The sequence below is a fragment of the Equus przewalskii genome, chromosome 1 (genome assembly GCF_037783145.1).
Source record: "Equus przewalskii isolate Varuska chromosome 1, EquPr2, whole genome shotgun sequence".
Classification (NCBI taxonomy): domain Eukaryota; kingdom Metazoa; phylum Chordata; class Mammalia; order Perissodactyla; family Equidae; genus Equus; species Equus przewalskii.
The window spans coordinates 114745511-114770082 of NC_091831.1; the positions used below are offsets into that span (position 1 = coordinate 114745511).

General features: G+C 37.5%; 1 protein-coding gene across 33 annotated transcripts in view; it reads right to left on the reverse strand.

Annotated features, from left to right (window-relative positions):
- Positions 1-24572, reverse strand: part of ZFAND6 (zinc finger AN1-type containing 6) — an 80997-nt gene that overhangs the window by 24094 nt on the left and 32331 nt on the right. For 8 of the 33 annotated variants that reach the window (XM_070572677.1, XM_070572846.1, XM_070572727.1 and 5 more), the window contains exons 2-3: positions 21537-21649; positions 14027-14187 (exon numbers count right to left, since the gene is read on the reverse strand). The exons of 8 other annotated variants lie outside the window; for them this stretch is intronic. The gene's annotated coding sequence lies outside the window, so the exon portion shown is untranslated. Of the gene's footprint in view, positions 1-14026; positions 14188-14667; positions 14754-21536; positions 21650-24572 lie in introns of those variants that run through there. 17 more of the 33 variants (XM_070572763.1, XM_070572814.1, XM_070572668.1 and 14 more) reach the window with 4 other exon arrangements.

Here is a 24572-nt window from a genome sequence, read left to right on the forward strand (position 1 = left end):
ATTACACAGTATATACACATTGTGCCTGGCTTTTCTCAAATTGTTTTTGAGAGTCAACCATGCTAACCAAACTGTAGTCCATTCATTCTCATTCCTATCTATTCTAGTCTACTGTATGAATAAACCACTACCCATTCTAGTGTTAATGGGGATTTAGGAACTTGCCAGTTTATGACTATGACAAATACTGCTATTATGAACATTACTGTATGTGTCTTTTGAATAACATACATACACATTTCTGCTTAGTATAGACCTAGGAGTAGAAATGCTGGGTCATAGGGTATGTGTATGTTCACCTTCAGCAGATACTACCAACAGTTTCCCAAAGTAGTTATACAAATTTACTCTCTCCTGGCAACTTAAGAGCCTTGGCAATGTGTGAGCATTCCAGTTACTCCATATCTCACCAATACTTGTATTGTCTGCTTCATTGGGCTGAATGGTGGCCCAAAGATGTGTCTACATCCTAATCCCTGGAATCCGTGAACATGATCCTATACAGCAAAAGATGTAATTAAGGGTCTCAGGAGGAGGAGCATACCCTGGATTATCCAGCTGGGCCAAAGATGTAATCACATGTATCCTTATGAGAGAGAGGCAGACAGACTTTTGAGATAGACACACAGAGGAGAAGGTGATGTGAAGACAGAGGCAGAGACTAGAGTGACGTGGCCATAAGCCCAGGAAACGCATGCAGCTACCAGAATCTGGAAGCAAGGAATGCATTCTCTCCTGGAGCTTCTACAGGGAGCGTGGCACTGCCAACACCTTGATTTCAGACTTCTGGCCTCCAGAACTTTGAGAGTAAATCTCTTGTTTTAAGCTGCCCAGTTTGTATTAATTTGTTATTGCAACCCTAAGAAATTAATACATCAGCCTTTCTACTTTAAATATTCTTATGACAGTGCAGTGATATCTCATTGCAGTCTTATAATTTTCATTGCCATTAAGAGTAAGGCAGCTGAGCACAACTGCATATGCTATTGGCCATTTGGGTCTCCTCTTTTGTTAAAGTTCCTATTTAAGTTTTTTGTACATTTTTTCTGTTGGATTGCCTTCTGCTTATTATATCTTCTACTCTGGCTGTCTTTCCCTTTTTAACGGTGTCTTGAAACCAAAACACCTTACTCTAAATTTTGATAACAATTTTCCTTTATGGTTAGTTATGTAATAAATCTTTGCTTACTTCAAGGTCATGAAGATGTTCTCTACTTTTCTTCTACATTTTATTATTTTACCTTTCACATTTAGATCTGCAATCCATCTAGGGTTTTTTTTAATATATAAAACGAGGTAGGGATTAAGATTCATGTTTTCCCCAATATGGTTATCTAATTAACCCAAAACCATTTATTGAAAAGACCACCCTTTCCCGATTGCACTGCAGTTTCACCTTTGTCCACACACTGGGTACTATACACGTACGGGTCTTTTCCTAGATTCTCAATTCTTTCCACTGGTCTACCTGTTTTAAATTACTATAGATTTTGGATCTCTAGTATCAGCTTAGGTTGGGATATCTGGTATCAGTTTTATTCTTCCTCAAGATTGTGTTGCTTATTCTTGACTCTTTGCATTTCCATGCAAATTTTAAATTCAGTTTGTCAATGTCTATTAAAAAAGAAAAAAAAAAAAGACCTGATAGGATTGTGTTGGACACATGGTGTTTAATCTACAGGTGTACAAACACAGCAAAATATTCCTCAATTTATTTAGGTCTTAAGTTCCCAATAATGTTTTATAGTGTTCGTGAAGAGGTCTTACATGTCTCTTGGAGATATCTGTAGATATCTGATTTGTTAAAATCGACTATATGTAGTATCTTTTAAAAATCTCACTATCTGTTTGTTGCCAGCTTCTAAGGTGTCCCCCAATGATCCCCAAGCCTCTTAGTATTAAGTTCCCTCCCACATTTTATCAGCATTGGTCTGGATGATCAATAAGAATACTGTGGAAGCGATGGTGTGTCACTTCTGAGTCTAGTCACAAAGACATAGTGGCTAGTGCCTTGCTCTCTTCTCTTGGATTACTCACTCTGGGGAAGCTGGCTACCATGTTGTAAGGAGAGGTCCACATGTTGAGCAACTGAGGCCTCAGGCCAACAGCTGTATAAGTGAACTTGGAAGCAAATCCTTCAGCCCTGGTCAAGTCTTTGGATGACTGCAGCCTTGGGTGACAACTGGACTGCAAACTCAAGAGAGACCCTAAGTCAAAACCACACAGCTAAGCCACTTCTATATTCCTGACAAAAACTCTGAGATAATAAACGTTTGTTGTCTTAAGCCACTAAGTTTTGGGGTAATTTTTATGTAGCAATTAATAACTAATATAGTTACTGGTATATATGTATCTTTGCTTCTGTTCTTGTCCTCCTATGGTCTATTTTCAATACAGCAGCCAGTGATCATGTTAAAATCTAAAGTAAATCACACTGCTTGCTTACTCAAAATCCTCCAGTGGCTTCCCAATTCACCAAGAGTAAAAGCCAAATTCCTTACCATGACTTGAAGGCTCTTCATAATCTGGTCCCCCATTACCTGACCTCCTCTCCTACTCCTACTCCTCCCTGATCATATACACTGCCAGGTATGTTCCTGTCTCAAGGCCTTTGTACTGGCCGTAACCTCTATGCTCCAGAAATCCTTATGACTAGGCTCCCTCACCTCCTTCAGGCATATGTTCATATGTCATCTTTTCAGGGAGGACTTCCCTTACTACCCTATTTAATACTGCCCCCAGCATCCTTTATTACCATTTCCAGTTTTTTCTTCAATACCCTTATCTCAATCTGAATTTACTATTAAATTACACTTATTTTGTTTATCGTCCCTTTACTAAAATGTTACCTCTGTAATGGCAGGGATTTTGTCTATTTTGTTTACTAATGCTTAAAATAATGCTTGGCACATGGTAGACATTCGATAGCTGTTGAATGCATGAATGAAACTGCACTGCCACCTTGCCAGCACAGAACCTGTAGTAGCCAAGTATTTACCCCAAGGCAAGAAACTGGAATAGGCTCTTTTTAAAGAAACTGAATTTGTTATTTGAGAAGAGATCTAGGTGTGTCAGCAGGGGCTGCTACATGTGGTTACACAGTTTGTGCACTGAACAAAGATGTTTGGCCTCATGCTCCAAGCTTTTGGGTATTTTTCCCAATTCACTCCACTCAGAAAGGGGTTTATTTAGCAATTCGCCTAATTTAGCATACCAAACATAGTAATTTTATAATTAAACTTAAGTTGTAGTCAATTTTATGGTCTCAAACTGACCTAGGTTCCATATCACATACCTTAAAGAATCAGACATAGCTATCAGCTGCACAAGGTAACCCAATATTGTTTGCTGCAAAAGGGAGGACCCACTCAAATTTTCCCAGTGGTTTCCACATTGATGGGCTTTCATTCACTTTTCTTTTCAAAAAGACTAACGTAAGATAAGATCTATATATGCAAGATCCATATATAGATCCTTCTTTTTACTCCCTCCTCTTTGACCTTAAAGCTTATAATTCGACCATGCAGACTTCACCTCCCTGCCCTAGGGGAGGTGAGAGATCTCATCTCCTAAGGCAAATCTCTAACTTAGTTTCCAATATTTGTAAATGAATGTCTCTCCTTGATTTCTTCCACTTAATATGGTCATTCTCCCATTCTTTCTCACCATTCACCAAGATAAACTCAAAATGGATCAAAGATGTAAAGGTGAGACCTGAAACCCTAAGGCTTCTAGAAGAAAATGTAGGCAGTACACACACTTTGACAACAGTATTAAAAGGATCTTTTCGGACACCATGTCTTCTCAAAGAAGGGAAGCAATAGAAAGAATAAACAAATGGGACTTCATCAGACTAAAGAGCTTCTTCAAGGCAAAGGAAAACATAATTGAAACAGAAAAACAACCCACTAATTGGGAAAAAATATTTGCAAGTCATATATCTGACAAAGGCTTAATATCCATAATATATAAAGAACTCACACAACTCAACAACAAAAAATCAAACAACCTGATCAAAAAATGGGTGGGAAACATGAACAGACATTTCTCCAAAGAAGATATATGAACATGAAGATATACGAACATGTGCCAATAGGTACATGAAAAGATGTTCATTATCGCTCATCATCAGGGAAATGCAAATCAAAACTACACTGAGATATCACCTTACACCCATTAGAATGACAAAAATAACTAAAACTAATAGTAACAAATGTTGGAGAGGTTGTGGAGAAAAAGGAACCCTCATACACTGCTGGTGGGAATGCAAACTGGTGCAGCCACTATGGAAAACAGTATGGAGATTCCTCAAAAAATTAAAAATAGAACTACCATATGACCCAGCTATCCCTCTACTGGGTATCTATCCAAAGAGCTTGAAGTCAGCAGTTCCAAAAGTCCTACGCACCCCAATGTTTACTGAAGCATTATTTACAATAGCCAAGACATGGAAGCAACCTAAGTGCCCATCAACAGATGATTGGATAAAGAAGATGTGGTATATATATACAATGGAATACTATTCGGCCGTAAAACAGAACAAAATTGTCCCATTTGCAACAACATGGATGGACCTTGAGGGAATTATGTTAAGGGAAATAAGCCAGTTAGAGAAGGACAATCTCTGTATGACTCCACTCATATGAGGAATTTAAAAATGTAGACAAAGAGAACAGATTAGTGGCTACCAGGGGAGAGATGGGGTGGGGGGTGGGCACAAAGGGTGAAGGGGTGCACCTACAACACGACTGACAAACAATAATGTACAAGTGAAATTTCACAAGATTGTAACCTATCATTAACTCAATAAAAATTTTTTAAAAAACAGGGTCATTCTCTAAACTTAAATGTCTTCTGTTCCCATCAAACTTTGTACAACACTTTTTCTACAAATAACTGGCTTTACTATTAACTTTATTTAACAATATTTGTATATTGCTTATGTGCCAAGCACTGTTGTAAGCACTTATAAATATCAACTCCTTTAATCCTTGTAACAATCCTGTGAAACAGGTATTATAACCATCCTCATTTCACAGATGAGGAAACTAAGGCATAGGAAGGTTAAGTGAATTGCTCAAGGTCACACAGCTATTAAGTGATGGAAGTGAGAGTCAAGAACCTGGAGAGTCTGGCTGGATTCCATGCTCTAAATCAGCAGTTCTCAAAGTTTATCTGTGGGCCCCTGGGGATCTCTAAGATCCTTTCAAAGATCCAGGAGGTCAAAACTATTTTCATAAAAACAAGAACTTGTTATTTGTCTTTATCTCTGTGTTGACTGGCAGTATAAAAGCAATGGAGGGTAAAACAGCTGCAGCCTTGGCACGAATCAAGGCAGCAGCATCAAACTGTACAAGTAGTCACTGTATTCTTCATCACTATACTCTCACAATAAAAAAGCCACTTTCACTTACAAATATTCTTGATGAAACAATAAAATTATTAATTTTATTAAATCTTGATATTGATTACATTTCACTGCATTCTTCCTCTCTGACCTAATTCTGGGATACTGGCACCCATTCAAGCTTCCTCTCCATACACCCCAAAGGGAAGTCCACCCTTGGACAGAATCTGGGCACACAGCTCCCAATCAGTTTCCCATTTTAGGGAAAGGCCGACTAAGGAAATATACCTGCACAAATTCAGAGGAAAAGAACTGATAGCTACTTATAGTAATCAATATCATTCTTCAACATGAATTGAAATATAAACAATGAATGAATATGGAATGGTGGGAACTGATCCTAGAAAGAGAGTAAGGCCACACCATGAAGGCTTGGTATCCATGCTAAGGAATCTAAATTTAAACCTGTAGGCAATGGGGAATCCTATCATCCTAGAATGGAAAGGAGGGTTTAACTAAACACTTCACTACCATTTTTTATATATCTCAGGTTGTTTTGAAAAGGATTCAAGGTGCCTTTAAAAAAACGCTAGATGAGGGGGCCAGCCCAGTGGCATAGTAGTTAAGTTTGCACGCTCCACTTCAGCGGCCTAGGGTTCACTGGTTCAGATCCCAGGCGTGGCTCATCAAGCCATGCTGTGGCAGCACCCCACATACAAAATATGGAGGAGCACTGGCAAAGATGTTATCTCAGGGCCAATCTTCCTCAAGCAAAAAGAGGAAGATTGGCAGAAGAAGTGAGCTCAGGGCCAATTTGATATTGTACTTTTCTAGCCCAGTAAAGTTAATTAGCTTCTTAGCACTTTTCTCTATCTGCTTGGTAGAAGAGTAATATAGCACACAAAGAATCATCTCAGAGAAATGGAAATTGGGGACCTATTTACCATCATGCAATCTCCCCCAAATCCTCTGTGGTTTTAAAAGCTTCTCTCTTTCCTATTGTGTCCTTTCTGCCTAATTTCATCTTAAAACTCTAAGTTTCACTAGTATGTTCTAAGGCTGTGTTCACCTTGATTTTGCTTTCCTTCTTTTTTTTTTAAATTGAGTTCATAATAGTTTACATTGATGTGAGGTTTCAGTTGTACGTTATTTCTTGTCTGTCACCACATAAGTGTTCCCCTTCACTCCCTGTGCCCACCGCCCACTCCCCTTCCCCTGGTAACCATTGAACTGTTTTCTTTGTCCATGTGCTTGTTTATACTCTACATATGAGTGAAATCATCTGGTCTTTTGTCTTTCTCAGTCTGGCTTATTTCACTTAGCATAATTCCCTCCAGGTCCTTCTATGTTATTGAAAATGGGATGAATTTGTCTTTTTTATGGCTGAGTAGTATTCCATTGTATATATATATGCCACACCTTTTTTATCCAACCATCACAGTGGATGGGCACTTGGATTGTTTCCATGTCTTGGCTATTGTGAATAGTGCTGCAATGAACATACGGGTGCATATGTTACTTTGGATTGTTGATTTCAAATTGTTTGAGTAGACATCCAGTAGTGGGATAGCTGGGTCATATGGTGGTTCTATTGTCAGTTTTCTAAGGACTCTCCATACTGTTTTCCATAGTGGCTGCGCAAGTTTGCACTCACACTAGCAGGGTATGAAGATTCCCTTTTCTCCACACCCTCTCCCAGATTTGTTACTTTTAGTCTTAGTGATTATAGCCGTTTTAACAGGTGTAAGGTGGTATCTTACTGTAGTTTTGATTTGCATTTCCCTGATGATCAGTGGTGTTGAACATCTTTTCATGTGTTTATGGGCCATCCATATATCTTCTTTGGAAAAATGTCTGTTCATATCCTTTGCCCATTTTTTTGATCGGGTTGTTTTTTTATTGTTCAATCGTGTGAGTTCCTTATATATTATGGAAATTAACCCCTTGTCAAATATATGATTTGCAAATATTTTCTACCAATTGGTGGGTTGTCTCTGTTTTGATTCTAGTTTCTTTTGCCTTGTAGAAGCTCTTTAGTCTAATAAAGTCCCACTTGTTTATTTTTCTCTTGTTTCCCTTGTCTGAGAAGACATGGTATTCGAAAAGATCCTTTTTTAGTTCAATGTCAGACTGTACTACCTATATTATCTTCCAGGAGTTTTGTAGATTCAGGACTTATCTTCAAGTCTTTGATCTATTTTGAATTTATTTTTGTGTATGGTGTGAAATAATGGTCTACCTTCATTCTTTTGCATGTGGCTGTCCAGTTTTTCCAACACCATTTATCAAAGAGATTATCTTTTCTCCATTGTATGCTCTTGGCACCTTTGTTGAAGATTAGCTGTCGGTAGATGGGCAGTTTTATTTCTGGGCTTTCAGTTCTGTCCCACTGATCTGTGTGCCTATTTTTGTACCACTACCATGCCATTTTGATTACTATGGCTTTGTAGTACATTTTGAAGTCAGAGACTGCGATACCTCCAGCTTTGTTCTATTTTCTCAGGATTGCCTTAACAATTCAGGGTCTTTGGTTAGCCCATATGAATTTTAGGATTCTTTGCTCTATTTCCGTGAAGAATGTCACTGGGATTCTGATTGGGATTGCATCGGATCTGTAGATTGCTTTGGGTAATATGGACACTTTATGTTTATTCTTCCAATTCATGTGCACACAACCTTTTTCCATCTCTTTGTCATCAATTTCTTTCAGTAATGTCTTACAGTGTTCACTGTATAAGTCCTTCACCTCCTTGGTTAAATGTATTCCTAGGTACTTTATTCTTTTAGTTGCAATTGTAAACAGAATTGTATTCTTGAGTTCTCTTTCTGTAAATTTGTTATTGGACCATAGAAAAGCAACTGATTTTTGTAAGTTGATTTTGTACCCTGCAACTTTACTGTATTTGTTAACTACTTCTATTAGTTTTCCGATGGATTCTTTGGGGTTTTCTATATATGACATCACATCGTCTGCAAACAGTGAGAGTTTCACTTCTTCACTCCCCTTTTGGATTCCTTTTATTCCTTTCTCTTCCTCTGGCCAAAACCTCTATTACTATATTGAATAAGAGTGGTGATTGTGAGCATCTTTGTCTCATTCCTGTTCTCAGGGGGATGGAGCTCAGTTTTTATCTGTAGAGTATGATGTTGGCTGTGGGTTTGCCATGTATGGCCTTTATTATGTTGAGGTAATTTCCTTCTAACCCAATTTTGTTAAGAGTTCTTATCATAAATGGCTGTTGGATCTTGTCAAATGATTTCTCTGCATCTATTGAGATGATCATGAAGTTTTTATTCCTCAATTTGTTGATGTGGTGTATCACATTGATTGATTTGAGGACACGGAACCATCCTTGTGTCCCTGGTATAAATCCCACTTGATCATGATGTATGATCCTTTTGATGTATTGCTGAATTTGGGTTGCCAAAATTTTGTTGAGAATTTTTACATCTATGTTCATCAGTAATATTGGCTTGTAATTTTCCTTTTTTGTGTTGTCCTTGTTAGGCTTTGGTATCAGACTAACGTTGGCCTCAGAGAAAGTGTTAGGAAGTGTTCCATCTTTCTGAATTTTTTGGAATAGCTTGAGGAGGATAGGTATTAAACCCTCTCTGAAAGTTTGGTAGAATTCCCCAGGGAAGCTGTCTGGTCCTGGGTTTTATTCTTTACGATGCTTTTGATTACTGTTTTAATCTCTTCCCTTGTGATTTGTCTATTCAGATTGTCTGTTTCTTCTTTGGGAGGTTGTAAGAGTCTAAAAATTTATCCATTTCCTCTAGATTATCCATTTTGTTGGCATATAGTTTTTCATATTATTCTCAGCTCTTTGTTTCACTGGTCCTCTCTACTGCCTTTTTTGTTTCAATAGCATTTATTTCTGTTCTGATTTTTATTATTTCTCTGCTTCTGCTGACTTTGGGCTTTAGTTGTTCTTTTTCTAACTCAGGTAGGTGTAATTTGAGATAGCTTATTTGGGATTTTTCTTGTTTGTTAAAGTGCGCATTGAGATGAATTTCCCATGTAATATGACTTTTGTTGCATCCCATATGAGTTGGTATGGCATGTTATCATTTTCATTTGTCTCCAGATATTTTTTGATTTCTCTTCTAATTTCTTCAATGATACACTGCTTGTTCAACATCATGTTGTTTAATCTCCACATCTTTGTCCCTTTCACAGCTTTTTTCCTGTAATTAATTTCTAGCTTTATAGCATTATGTTCAGGAAAGATGCTTATTATTATTTCAATTTTCTTAAATTTATTGAAGTTTGCCTTGTTTCCCAACATATGGTCCATCCTTGAGAATGTTCCATGTGCACTTGAGAAGAATGTGTATCCTGCTGTTTTTGGATGGAGTGTTCTAGATATGTCTATTAAGTCCAACTGGTTTAGCTTTTCATTTAATCCCACTGTGTCCTTGTTGATTTTCTGTCTGGATGATCTATCCATTAATGTGAGCAGAGTGTTGAAGTCCCCTACTATTATTGTGTTGTTGTTAATATCTTCTTTTAGGTTTGTTAATAGTTGCCTTATGAACTTTGGTGCTCCTGTGTTGGGTGCATAGATATTTATAAGCATTATTTCTTCTTGATGGAGTGTCTCTTTGATCATTATATATTGGCCCTCTTTGTCTCTCTTTACCTGGTTTATCTTGAAGTCTACTTTGTCTGATATAAGTATTGTGACACCTGCTTTCTTTTGTTTGCTTGGAGTATCATCTTCAAACCCTTCACTCTGAGCCTGTGTTTGTCAGTGGAGCTGAGATGTTCCTGGAGGCAGCATATTGCTGGGTCTTGTTCTGTAATCCATCTTGCCACTCTGTGTCTTTTTATTGGATAATTCAATCCATTACTGTTTAGGGTGATTATTGAGGTATTAAGGGCTGAATGCTGTCATTTTATCACTTGTTTTCCGGTTTTCCTGCATTTCCGTTATTTCTCCTCCTGTGTGTTTTGCTCTACCCATTGAATTACGTAGTTTTTTATGATGTGTTTCTTTGTTTTCTCCTTATTCTTTGTGTCTCTGTTCTTTTTCGTTTAGTGGTTACACTGAGGTTTGTATTCAGAATCTCTGTATAACATTGTCCATTTTCTGATGGCCTCTTATTTTCTCAGTCGAAACCGATTCAGTCCCTTTCCTCATCCCCTCCAAAGTTGTTTTTCTCATATCTTATTCCATCTTGCACTGTGAGTTTGTGGTTAAAATGACAGGATTATCTTCGTTTTTGGTGTTTTCTTTCCCTCTAGCTTAATGCTATAGTTGAATATTTGCTATCTTACTCTGATTCTGTCTACCTGTTTATCTCCTTACTCTGTGTTTTGCGACCCCTTTCTCCCCGTTTTGTCTCTCCCCTTCTTTTTCTTTCAGGTATGAGGGTGTTCTTGAGGATTTCTTGTAGGGAGGGTCTTGTGACTAGGAACTCCCTTAGCTTTTGTTTGGGAAAATTTTAACTTCTCCTTCATATCTGAATGATATTTTTGCTGGATAGAGTATTCTTGGCTGAAGATTTTTGTCTTTTAAAGGTCTGAATATGTCATTACATTCTCTCCTAGCTTGTCAGGTTTCTGCAGAGAAATCTGCTGGAAGCCTGATAGGGGTTCCTTTGTAGGTTATTTTCTTCTGCCTTGTTGCCCCTAGTATTCTTTGTCATTCATTTTTGCCAGTTTTACTACTACATGCCTTGCAGTAGGTCTTTTTACATGGACAAATCTAGGAGATCTGGAAGCCTCTTCCACACAGATGTCCCTCTCTTTCTCTAGGTTTGGGAAGTTCTCTTCTATTATCTCTCTGAACATGCTTTCTGCTCCATTCTCCTTCTCTTCTCCTGGAATGCCTATAATTCTTTTTTTTTTTTTGAGGAAGATTAGCCCTGAGGTAACTACTGCCAGTCCTCCTCTTTTCAGCTGAGGAAGCCTGGCCCTGAGCTAACATCCGTGCCCATCTTCCTCTACTTTATATGTGGGATGCCTACTACAGCATGGCGTGCCAAGCGGTGCCATGTTCGCACCTGGGATCCGAACCGGCGAACTCCGGGGCGCCAGAGTGGAACGTGCGCACTTAACCGCTGCACCACCAGGCTGGCCCGCTATAATTCTCATGTTGCATTTCCTCATTGAGTTGGATATTTCTCGGAGACTTTCTTCATTTCTTTGTAGTCTTAGTTCTCTCCTCCTCTGTCTGGAGCATTTCAACATATCTATCTTCAATTATACTGATACACTCCTGTATGAAGTCCACTCGAGCACTCAGGGAATCTGTATTTTGTTTTATCTCTTCCATTGTGTCTTTCATCTCTAATATTTCTGATTGATTCTTCTTCATTGTTTCAATCTCTTTTGTGACATAGGTCCTGAATTCGGTGAATTGTTTCTCTACATTCTCTTTTACCTCTTTGAGTTTTTGGATGACAGCCATTTTGAATTCATTGTCATTTAGACTACATATTTCTGTGTCCTCAGGACTGAATTCTGGGTGCTTGTCCTTTTCTCTCTGGTCTGGAGATTTGATGTAGTGTGTGATGTTGCTAGAGGTAGGCTGGGTCTTACGCATTCTGATCTTAGTCAGTTACAGTTACCACCTAATGCCACCAGGTGGGGGTCGAGAGCAGCATATTCTGAGTCCTCCAGCCTCAGCCGATATCTCAGGCAGTGGAGCAGTGTGGGGCTGGTGGGTGGAAGGGCGCTTTCTCCTGTACGCACTCCAGGCTTTCTCGATCAGCTCTCGCTATCTGGTCTCCCAGGGTGTTGGCTTGATGAGGTCACCCCTTGCAAAAGCTTTTGCCTGTTAGAGGGCTTCCCTCTAGGCTGCAAGCATGCTAGGGAGCCCTTGGTGAGCTCATGAATGAGTGATCCCTTTCCTGTTCCTTCCGTCACGGAACCTCCCTCGGTCATGATCACAGTCTTTAGAGGAGGAAGCAAAGTTCTCTCTTACCCCATTCCAGCTCCTCTGAGCGGGGCTCCAGCCTCTCTGCCCTCCATTGTATGGCTGCATATCTCTCCAACGTTTTTGTGTTGTTAGGATGTCCTCTGTTGGAGTATGGGTGCCCCTTTTTGTCGTATGTTGGAGGGGAGTGAGTCCCAGGCAAATTCACTCTGCCATGATGCTGACGTCCCTCTTTTTTTTTTTGAGGAAGATTAGCCCTGAGCTAACATCCACCTCCAACCCTCTTTTTGCTGAGGACGAGTGGCCCTGAGCTAACATCTGTGCCCATCTTCCTCTATTTTATATGTGGGATGCCTGCCACAGCCTGGCTTGATAAGTGGTACGTAGGTCTGCACCTGGGATCCAAACTGGCAAACAGGAAGCGAAGCACGCAAATTTAACCACTATGTCCCTGGGCTGGCCCCGAATTTTATTTTTGACACTAATTTAAAGAGATGAAGGAAGAGTATTGGAGTACAGTAAACAAAATAGTAGCACCAAATTAAACTCAGCTCTATAACTGAAATGCCAAATGACTAACTGGAGAGTTAAATCTCATACTCTAGACCCTAAAACTTCATTAAAGTGAGACTTGTCATCATTAAACAAGGAGATTACATATTTCTTCTTTAGAGCAATTGAAAGATTGGGAACTAGATAAGCCCTGGAGACTCACACAGTGCTATTTATCTTCTGATTAATCCAGAAAGGAAAAAAACTGGGCAAACTGAAACCTCGAGTTTTTAACTGCTTTTGAATGCAACTACATATATCTCCACTTCTGCCATGTACCCTTTGACTACTTTCCTAAGAATATCCATATTCAGTGTATATTCTTCATATACTTTCTAAATATCTTCTCATTCACTGATTCCAAAGACAGTCAATTTTGATTTTCCTTCAGCCAATACATTTGTGATGTGAAAGAGAAAGTAAGTTTATCTTAGTGCAAATAAGATTCCTTCTACTCCATGTCTCCCTAAACAGTTAATAAGAGTTTATAAATGTTTATCCACATGCTCATCATTTTGCTGAAGGCAATTATTTAATCATCTCATCCATACAAACCATACATTCCTCTAAGGGAGTAGGGAAAAAATCAGACCCCTCCAACTGATTCTTGAGGTGGTAACTTTTAGTAAAAGAAAAAGAATTTTTTTTTCTTCAATATGTATTTATAAAGCACTTTTAAAAAACAAAGTTGACAAGTTTAAAAGACTTCCAACTGCATTTAGGTATCAAGAGTTCCTTTATTTTGAAGTATATGCTCTTTCTGATTAAATAGAGCTATTCAAAAAATTATTAATTATAATTTAAATTATTAAATTATCTTCAAGAGCAATTTTCTATATTAATATATAAAATTATATTCCCCAAATACATTTTTATCACTGTTTGGCCAAAACATTACTTTAAAAAGGCAGAAATCAACTGCAAAATAAACAGCAATCTAAGCAATTATAATCTTTTACTTCACAATAAGATTAGTAACGCAGGTTCCAATGCTTAGAGTAACTCTGAAAAAAGATGCATGGTCACTAATAATATTTTAGTTATTAAGTGTTATTCTCAAAAACACATTATAAATAAAAATCTACCTCCCACTCCACCCTCAGTATCTTACCCACCAGAAAAAAACAGACCCTAAAACATGCCTCATCATGATGACTTAAGTGTACCTTCAAGCACTTTAGATTTAAAAAATTTTAAGTTACTATGCCCAATTACATAAGGTTACAGGCTTAAGTCTACTCACACAGTTGAGGTTGATGAGCAAACAGCTGTCCTGTATCTTGAGACTGACATTAGCTTCCTGCCTTCCCTATCCTCATAAGCAGCTACTTATAGTTTGAGTTTTATGCAAGAAAACATTTTAAAGCCTTCAGTGTTTTACTGCAGCAGACTTCAGATTCATTCCTGTAACACATTTAACATGAAACAGAGTTGAGACAGTTAAAATTAACTATGAACATTTTAATTGTATGAAACTCTAAGGAGTATTTTCACTATTATAATAGCTACATAAAAAGGGCTGTGAGGCAAAATTAAGAAATAAAAACATTTCATTTGGTATTAGACACCAATAGATAACATAACAATGTGTAACTTTAACATACAGATTTTTCTTCACCTGGCCACAGGCTAGGTGAGCAAGGATTACTTTTCATAATCAGTTATACCCAAAGGGAGCAAAACTAGGTATCTTCCTATTTTTCTAAAGGTTAGCTAATTTATCTAGCATAAACAACCACCAACTAAAGAACAACTTTTACAAACAGTCAGTCAATGGGGTGACTTCAGTGTCCTAAGAATATCCTTTGGGAGCCTCCTGATTGGGGAGAATGAAATTCTTGGTCCTATTGTGACAGGAAGAGGAGCCCTATTTCTGACACTTACTATGAAGGTTTACAGCACACTTCCCACAGATTCAATTTCCTATAGACCATTATTGCCACAGGTTAATCAAGTGTTAGAAGGCTTGTCTGGCAAATAAAGCTGCGTTCAATCAAAATGTCCTAGAATACCAGGATAACTACTTTTCCCCAACATGTACAATATTGGCCTCAATTTCTATAGTAAATTTTAGGAAAAGCTTTAGGATTTCAGAGTAAATTTACTATTTAAATTAACAACATGGTTTAAAAACACCAGGAGAAATAGCATACACTCAAATATCACTGATTAACTTTTAAAGCATTATTTAATGCTGAAATATTTATTGCAACATTTGCTATGCTATAAAAGATGACCAAAGGTTTTAGGATTCATTCAAAATAATTCAAAGGTTTCTCTATAATCTACTTATTGTGTACCTGTAAATGGTTTAAGAAATAATTCAAAATCTCATACAGGTTGTAACTTAGAGTAACTTTCACACAAGTTAAAATATTTGTCCAACAGTCTAACTGTGCTTCAGGAGAACTTACTGAAACTTTCTGATTTTCACCACAGGTTTAAATGAGCCCAGAGTACAACACAATAGCCAAAAAAAAATTTGCAACAATCTTGGGCTATAAAATAGATGCGTGCTTTCTATATAATAATTATTATTAGCTAATGAGAGATCATGATGTAATAGCACCCTGAGAATTTTACATGCACACTTAATCTTCATTCCACCCTAAAAGGCAGGTACAATTATCACCAACTCTTTACAGATTATGGAACTGAAGTTTGGAGATATTAAGAATTTGTTTAAGATCACAGAGCTAGTAAGTAGCAGAGAGAGGACTTGAATCCAGATTTATTTGTCTCCAAAGCCTAGGCTCTTATGCATGAAACTAGATTATAGGCAACAGCAATCAACTGTACTGATCAAACCATGTCTAGAACTGTTATCTGGATTTGGGACCCTATGTTAAGTGAGATATTGATAAGTGAGTGTTATCACGAAGCCAACAGGACAGTTATAAATTCAGGAAAGCCATCTCTTACAAGAAATGACTGTTAGAAATGGGAGTAAGTAACCTAGAGAAAAGATAAAGAAGAATGTATTCTGAAGGGCTGTTAAAGAGCAAAAGGAGGAGGCTTATCTCACTGGCATAAAAGTACAGAATTTGAAACAATGCGTGCAAGTTTCAGAAGATAAATTTCAGTTCAATACAAAATATTTTCTAATGCTAAGGAGTCCAACAGCTGGAACAGACTCCCTCCTCTATCACTGAGTTTGTGTAATTAAATATTTGACCCTCAATCACCAAGTAGTAATCAATTTAGGTAAAATTAACAAAGAATGTTAAAATTCTTTGCGGATGAAAGTTTATGAGGAATAGTATATATTGAGTCGCAAACTATCTCCCCACAAATTACTTATTAAGAAAGGAAAATAATAACTTTTGAGTGGAAGCACCTGGCAGGTACCACATTAACCAAAAGATCAAAGTTAGTATTACCAATAATGGGACAAATGGACATGTGCCTCCTGATGTGATGCACTGAGGAGCACACATCACTAATGTAGAATTCCTGTCAAAACTACCTTTCCTAAAGTTAATCCCAAGGACACATAAAACAAATCCAAATTGAGGGAGATTCTATAAATAAATGGTCGGTCACTCTTCAAAAACGTCAAGTCATAAAAGACAAAGAAAGGCTAAGGAAACGTTCCTGATCAAATGAGAATAAAGAAACATGACTACTAAACACAATGAATGATTCTAGGTTGGATCCTGGACTAGGAGAAAAATTATTAAAGAATGCTATTGGGAAAAAGACAGAAATCTGAACATGGACTGCATTATTATATCAGTGTTAAATTTCCTTAATCTGATAAGTGAAATGTCCTTGAAAATATGAGATTGCCCGTGTTCTTGGTAAATACACATCTAAATATTACAGGGTAAAGGAACATGATGCATGCAACTTAATCTCAAACAGTTCAGAAAAAAATAACATGATAAAGAATGAAAGAGCAAAAGCGGCAAAATGTTAACAATGGGTGAACCTTGCCTAGGGGTATTTGGGACTTACTTGCATTACTAATGAAATTTTCTATAAATTTGAAACTATTTCACAATAAAGCCTGAGAAAAATAAATATTTGAACCTGATGTTCTAAGGATTCCAAATACCTAACAACAACAAGCAAACCGTATTTCCTTTCTTATCTCCATACATTCAAAATCCAATCCAACAGCAATTTAAACTGATCTGTGATTACCTATTCAATGAATTATAAGAAATAGTGCTCTCGTTTAAAACATCAAATGCGAGTGCTAAATGAGGTGTGCCATTCCACTAACAACAAGGTGTGACTCAGCGGATCTGAGTCAAGTGAATGTCTGCCTCCTCCCAACCTTGTTATTCTATTCCAACCTTCCCCAAACAGGACTGCAGTTAAAAACACAAACTTCTCCAATAGAGCACTGCCATTCTTCAAATGGGAATGCAAAAAGTGTCTCCTTGCTAACAACTCCAATTTAAGCTAATTTCTGGTTATGCCAGGTAGCATAGCAGAACCAAAGCAAGAGATAACGAGTGATCAATAATAAACAAGAAAAATACTAAAAAAAAAACGTCACCCCAAACAAACAAAACTCTATAATGCCAATAAACAGCCAATGAAGCATTCATTTACTACAACAGAGCACCTGGAAAACACAAAATAATGTTAATCACTGAGAGACTAACACACAAGTGGATAATACAAAACATTTCAGTGGTATAACACCATAAAATAAAGAGACAGAAGAAAGAAAAGAGGGAGGGGAAAAATGAGAGAGGGAGAATATGAATGAAAGACAATACGCAAGAAAGGAGAAAATCCTGACGGTCACACATCACCATGCTAATTTCAAGTTCTTCTTCCTCTCCTGTTTATATATTTTCTTCCACATTTTAACTTCTGTTTATCTTCTATTGTCTTCCACCTCACCTGCTGTAAAAATCAGTCTTTGTAAGTACACCAATTATTTGCATCTTATGCCCATACTCCATTTTTTTTAATGGTCAAGAGGCCCAGAACAGTAGTCTCTATCAGGAAAATCTTACAATTCACCTTGGAAAGGAGCAAAATGATAGAACACATCACATAGCTCATAGCCTAACAGAAGGAGGAAGGAATTGGAGGGGGAGATAGCCAGTAAAACTGAAGAGCCAGGCTCGACAAAGTTGACCTGGGAAAAAGAGATGCATTTTAGTCTCCTATACTGATCTGTATATACTCTCTATTAGGCATAAACTACCCATGGCACAATACTTAGTGGTACTTTAGCTAATGCCAGATCAGGAGCTCTGTTACTGAGCTGCGGCCTTCTTTCAGAAGGGCTTTAGATCAGATTAGTTTTTGTAACCCAAAAGCACCAAACACTACGTTGTTCAAAGAAGCCATTTTAATTTGAATAAGTACTTGTAGAATGCTCAACTGTAAAACAAGAAAAATTGTTTTATCCCAATCCCCATCCCTGCCTTCTCTCTCATTTTCTTAGGTAGCATGTCGTCAAACCTTCTACCCCACCAGATCTATTTACCAGCTCACCAAATTTTTCCTCCAATCTTAACTCAAACTCCAATTCGCTGAATGCTGCAGGTAGATGCTGTTGTAATAAAAAGAGTGAGAATAACCCACACTGTGAATGAGAGACTTGACCAACTCAAACCTAAAATTTAAGCCAATTTTAAACCTAAAATTCCCAATTTTAAGAAATATGGGATGCGTATATGGGCATTTCTATGTATACATACATAATATATTTGAGAGAGCAGGGAGTGAGTTTTCAGGTACCCTTTGCTTCTAAATCAACCCTTGGCTAGACTGCCAAGGAGATTATAACATAAACATGAGTCAGCAAATACAGCTCACTTCACAGGCTTCACTAAATCATTAAGTCAGATCAACATGGTCTACAGCTGAATTTCCAGCAAACCCCTAATATATAACATTACACATCATAAACCTTTGGGGCCGGCCCTGTGGCTGAGTGGTTGGGTTCGTGTGCTCTGCTTCAGTGGCCCAGGGTTTTGCCAGTTTGGATCCTGGGCACAGACCTAGCACTGCTCATCAAGCCACGCTGAGGCGGCGTCCCTCATGCCACAACTAGAAGGACCCACAACTAAAATATACAACTATGTATTGAGGGGATTCAGGGAGAAAAAGCAGGAAAAAAAAAAGAAGACTGGCAACAGTTGTTAGCTCAGGTGCCAATCTTTAAAAAGAAAAAAAATCATAAACCTTTATCTGTAGCTTCTACTGTATTTCCCTTAACTCAAATTGTACTATGTAGGTCCCAACTCTGAGGAGAAAGGAGATGATATAGAAAGAAATGAAAAAAGGCTTCAAACAATAAAACTTAATATAAGGTAGAAATAGTAGGGGCCAGGGGACAGGAAGTGTTTCTAAACAGCCATGGTTCAACTAGCCCATTCAAAATTTAGTATATCTTGTAAAGGCGAGTTTAATAAGCAATACTATTTTAGAAGAGGTTTTAGTTAAGAGAAAAGGTAGCTTTTTGGGAAGGGCAGGGGGAAATAAAGAATAAAATAAAAGTATAAAGAATAAGAAAATAATAGTAGGCAACTCAACTCTACCCCAGCAATAATTTTCACCCTTTTGGTTCAATATAGATTTTTCTTTTTCTTTTTTTTTTTTTTCTTGAGGAAGATTAGCCCCCAGCTAACTACTGCCAGTCCTCCTCTTTTTGCTGAGGAAGCCTGGCTCTGAGCTAACATCCATGCCCATCTTCCTCTAGTTTATACGTGGGACACCTACCACAGCATGGCTGCCAAGCAGTGCCATGTCCGCACCCGGGATCCGAACCAGCAAACCCCAGGCCGCCGAGAAACGGAACGTGCGAACTTAACCGCTGCGCCACCGGGCCGGCCCCTCAATATAGATTTTTCTATCTTCCCTACCAAAACTAAGAAACAAAGCCTTACATTTAAACTAGAGGAAAGGTCCCACTCCTAGGTTTTACACACACGTCCACAAAAAGACGTGTACTCCAATGTTCACAGTGGACTTATTTATAACAACCAAGAACTGGAAACAATCCAAATGCCCAACAAACACTGAATGGACAAATTGTGATGTATCCACACAATGGAATACTATTCAGCAATAAAAAGAAAGGAACTACTGATGAACATAACAACATGGAATCTCCAAATTATTATCCTAAGTGAAAGAAGACAGATACAAAAGACTGTATAATGTATGACTCAATTTAGATGGAATGCTGCAAAAATCAGCTAAGACAGAAAGCAGATCCAGGGACCAGGGGTAAGAGGCGAGATTAACTCCAAAGGGATACAAGGAAATTATGTGGGGTGATGGAAATGTTCTACGTCATGATTATGGCGGTGGTTACACAACTGTATTCATTTGTCATAACTAAAACTGCACACTTAAAATTAATAATTTTTATTGTACACACATTTACCTCAATAAAGTTGATTTTTAAAACTGATAAAATAGAACAGAGTGGAAACAGCCATTTTGATTCAAAATATTACTCAGAGTTATATCTATGCTTGGTATAGGATAAGTATTACAAGTTTGAGTTACACCAAGAGGAACCACATAACTGATGACTTCAAGTTTCTGCAAGTATCAATTTTCCACTAATTACTTTATTTTTTATCTTAAAATAATTTTCTAAATAATTATCCTTATTTAGCTATAAGCAGAGAAACAAACTTTTCCCTTTCTTACTGTCCTTCTATGTCCACTTCTTACATCATTTCAACATCTTGAAAAGGATTTGGTACCTTGAACAAGATCAATTTGGATTTTTTTTAATTACACATTATTTAATAATAAGCACAACGCATGAATTGGAGCTTGAACACAGTCATCACCAATTTTTAAAGCTGTATGAGTAGGGCAGCTTATAATTCTGACAAATTCTACTAAATATTATTTGCTAGTCCTAGATTTTAAGTGTAACTGACATTAAGCAATTTATTGCATATCAACAAAAGACATCTCCCAAATAAAGGCAGCATAGCTTGTTCCTTTCATCAGGAATCACCTCTGAATGTTTCCGAATTCTTAGAAAACACAGAGAAAGCAGTTTCCCCACACTTCCTTGCTCAATCATTAAAGTTATGTTACAAAATAATTCATGTTCCTAAAGAATTTTCAATTTCTAAGAACGTCCGTTTTTTTTAAAAAGTCCTTCTCTGGAAAAGATTAGTAACTAGTATTCAAATATAAAACCTAAAGATTAACTTATAGTAAATTGGGTAATTTGAGGCCAAGAGACTTCTTTGGAGAATTTAGAAGTATTTTTAAGAAAAATCACAATTCATTTAAAACATTTTTACTCATTTACCACAAATAAAATGCTCAAATTAGTTGCTATGTTTTTTAAGCTTAGCCTTTCAATTTAAACAATTTTTCTGAATTCTATTAGTATAATAGTTATATCAATGTTGCCAAGATAAAATACTCTAAACACCTTCAATGAACCCATTCACTCACTGCTGACTCATATGCAGAGGCATGAGGGATACTAAAACATAAGACACAAATCTAGCCTCAATGAGTTAGGTGGAGTCCTGCTCCTTTCTTAACCACTTAGAAGTTTGAATAAATTAAATGTTACTACCCATCTAATAAAATATTAATATTGAATAATATGTTTAAATACCATGTTCAGTTTATTATATTCTGTTGAGAATACACAATTAATTAAAAAAAATTTTTTTAATTTTAGGAAGATTAGCCCTGAGCCAACTGTTGCCAATCCTCCTCTTTTCACTGAGGAAGACTGGCCCTGAGCTAACATCTGTGCCCATCCTCCCCTGCTTTATATGTGGGATGCCTACCATAGCATGGTGTGCCAAGCGGTGCCATGTCTGCACCCAGGATCCAAACGAGTGAACCCCGAGCCACCAAAGCAGAATGTGCCAACTTAACCGCTGCGCCACTGGGCCGGCCCCTAAAAAAGATTTTTTTGCAACAACCATCAAACCATTTTTTCCCCTGTAAATTCTCTTGCATTCATGCTGGTTAATAGCTATCTTGCACATAAAAACTACGTGTTGCAAGTGAGACATATATATGGAGACAAGTAACTACAAAAACTCTAATACAAAGCACATGTTAAGACACAAGTCACTTTCCCTGGTCAGAGTTAGGTCATGTAAGTCAACCCATTACATTCGATAACACAATTTTAGGAGCCATCTGTCTTGCTCACCACTATATTTTTAGTACCTGGCACACCTGCATAGAACAGGCGGTCTAGGCACTCAAATGTTTATATAATTGATTTAACACTTGACTTGCATTTATCCACATCACAAAAATAAATCCTGAACCCCTATATATCAACTATAGGAAATATCTAGTCATCATGTAAAAATCAAATTACCAGAGTCTTTTCCATCTTTAATTTTCAGAATCAGTCAGAGAATTCTTTAACAGTGCAGAACATACTAATCTGGTTTAAATTAGCTCCTTTCCTCCTTCCAGGCCATTAAATAGTCAGCAGATTAATCTATGACAATCTAAAAATAGCATGCCAGAAGACAAGTCCCTGTTTAAGACTCTCTAATTTGTTCTATATTCTCTTCAAGAATTTAAGAGCACCAATGATCACTTAAGAAAGACATAAAAACTGTACTGAAGTACAATCGAGGTAGTCTCTTTTCACATCATTAAAGCATTCTATGTGTATATTTTCACTACTTCTAATGCTGGAAAAAGCACCAGTAATTTGACTAATTTTCAAGTCTCCCTTAATTAGGAAAAAAGTATACAGCATATTAGCTTTAAAACTACTTAGGAGTCAACACTTGAATCTGCACTGACCTCGTTTCAATATTACATAGAGATCACTTTGATAATCTAAGTTCCTATGTTAGTGATACCTGACATAATTTGTTTGGCAGGCCTAAATCCCTCATTCCAAGATCAGGCTTTTCTCTTCTGTTTCTCTGTGTAGTTATAAAAAGCAAAATAAACTGGGGGCCGGCCCAGTGGCACAGCAGCTAAATTTGCACATTCTGCTTCGGTGGCCTGGGGTTCGCTGGTTCAGATCCTGGGTGCGGATATGGCACCACTTGGCAAGCCATGCTGTGGCAGGCGTCCCATGTATAAAGTAGAGGAAGATGGGCACGGATGTTAGCTCAGGGCCAGGCTTCCTCAGCAAAAAGAGGAGGATTGGTGACAGAAGTTAGCTCAGGGCTAATCTTCCTCAAAAAATAATAATAAACAAAATAAATTAAACAAATAAGAATTTTAAAAAAAGCAAAATAAATTGCTAAGCATCATACTCTTTGAAGCCATTTAGCATTTGGCTGAAAACTGTTTCCACTTCATCAACAATGGACCCCATAATAGCTCCTTACTTAGTGGTTTTAAATCTGCTGGATGAGTCAACTGGATCCAACACTGGCTTCAATGTATTGCTAGGAAGTTAAAGTCCCAATGACTTGGCTTTAAGTCAGCCAGAACCAACTAACCAGGAGAGTATGATTCAAAATGTCAAGAGATAAGCAAGTTTAAAAAGTCAAGAGCTTTGGGACTGGCCCAGTGGCATAGTCAAGTCTGTGTGCTCCAATTCGACAGCCTGGGGTTTGCAGGTTTGGATCCCAGGTGCAGACCCAGTACCGCTCGTCAAGCCACACTGTGGCAGCATCCCACAAAAAAGAGAGAAAGGTTGGCACAGATGTTAGCTCAGCAACAATCTTCCTCAAGCAAAAAGAGGAAGACTGGCAACAGATGTTAGCTTAGAGCCAATCTTCCTCACCAAATAGAAACAAGAAAGTTTTTCTGAATCCACTAAACATGGATTTCCCTATATAACCTTTACATCAATGTTTCTCAAGTACATGGATTAACAGCATCAGAAAATTGCAAACTCCTAGGTCCTTCCCTACAACCTAATGAATCAATTTCTCGAGGCTGAGCCCAAGGATTAGCACTCTCTAAACAAGCTCCCAGGGATTCTTAGATTCAAGTTTGAGAACCACTATTTTAGATACATGCTGGGAAATACTATTTTAGCACAGAACCCAGTAAGTACATATTTACAGCTGAAAGAAAATGGCTTCAAATTACTGTAATGGTGATAATTTTAGAATAATTTAGGTTGCTTAAAATTAAGTCAAAGGATCCATCTCAAAAGAAATCTGTTAAAAAAACACTGGTTTCCCACTATAAACTTTGGAGAACCACCATTTAAAATTTTAGCAAATGCTTTTTGTTGGCTAGGCATAAGAAAACGTAGTCAGTACTTAACTATAGTAGCTGGTAGGTAAACAAGTGGCTTTAACTTTTCGCCATTTAGTAAGCATAATAACTAAAATAAGGGTAGTAGTAATATAGAGATTTCCTAATCAGATACTGGGGCAAAAAATTTATGAGTAAAATTAGGGGGAGGTGGAGGTTAAAGTACACAGTAGGAATTAATCAAAATGAAAAGTCTTAAACTAAGACAGTACTCTACTCCTGGGGTGATAATGGTCCATTTCATATGCTTTGCTCTGAATTCCTGGAGACGCATGGTGGTAGAACAGAAAAAGAGCACAGAAACTTCCAGTTTCAAGATTAAAAAGTTTCTCTCAAAACTCATGCAGTAACAAGAAGAACAAGAAATAGGAATACAAACTGTATCTTCAATGAAACATGAGACAACTGTAATCCTGAACCACAAACTATTTATGACATGGTGAGTGAGTGAAGGGGATGGTAAATGACTTAACAAAGGGAAGAAAAGCCAAATCTAAGTAATTGGTTGAAGGGAAAGGAGTCAATATAGCATGAGCCATTTGCCCTAAGGAAATCTGGAAGTTGTTAGGAAAATGAAAGTTTGTATAAAGAAAATTTAGATCTCCCCTCTACTCATCAAGCCCCCA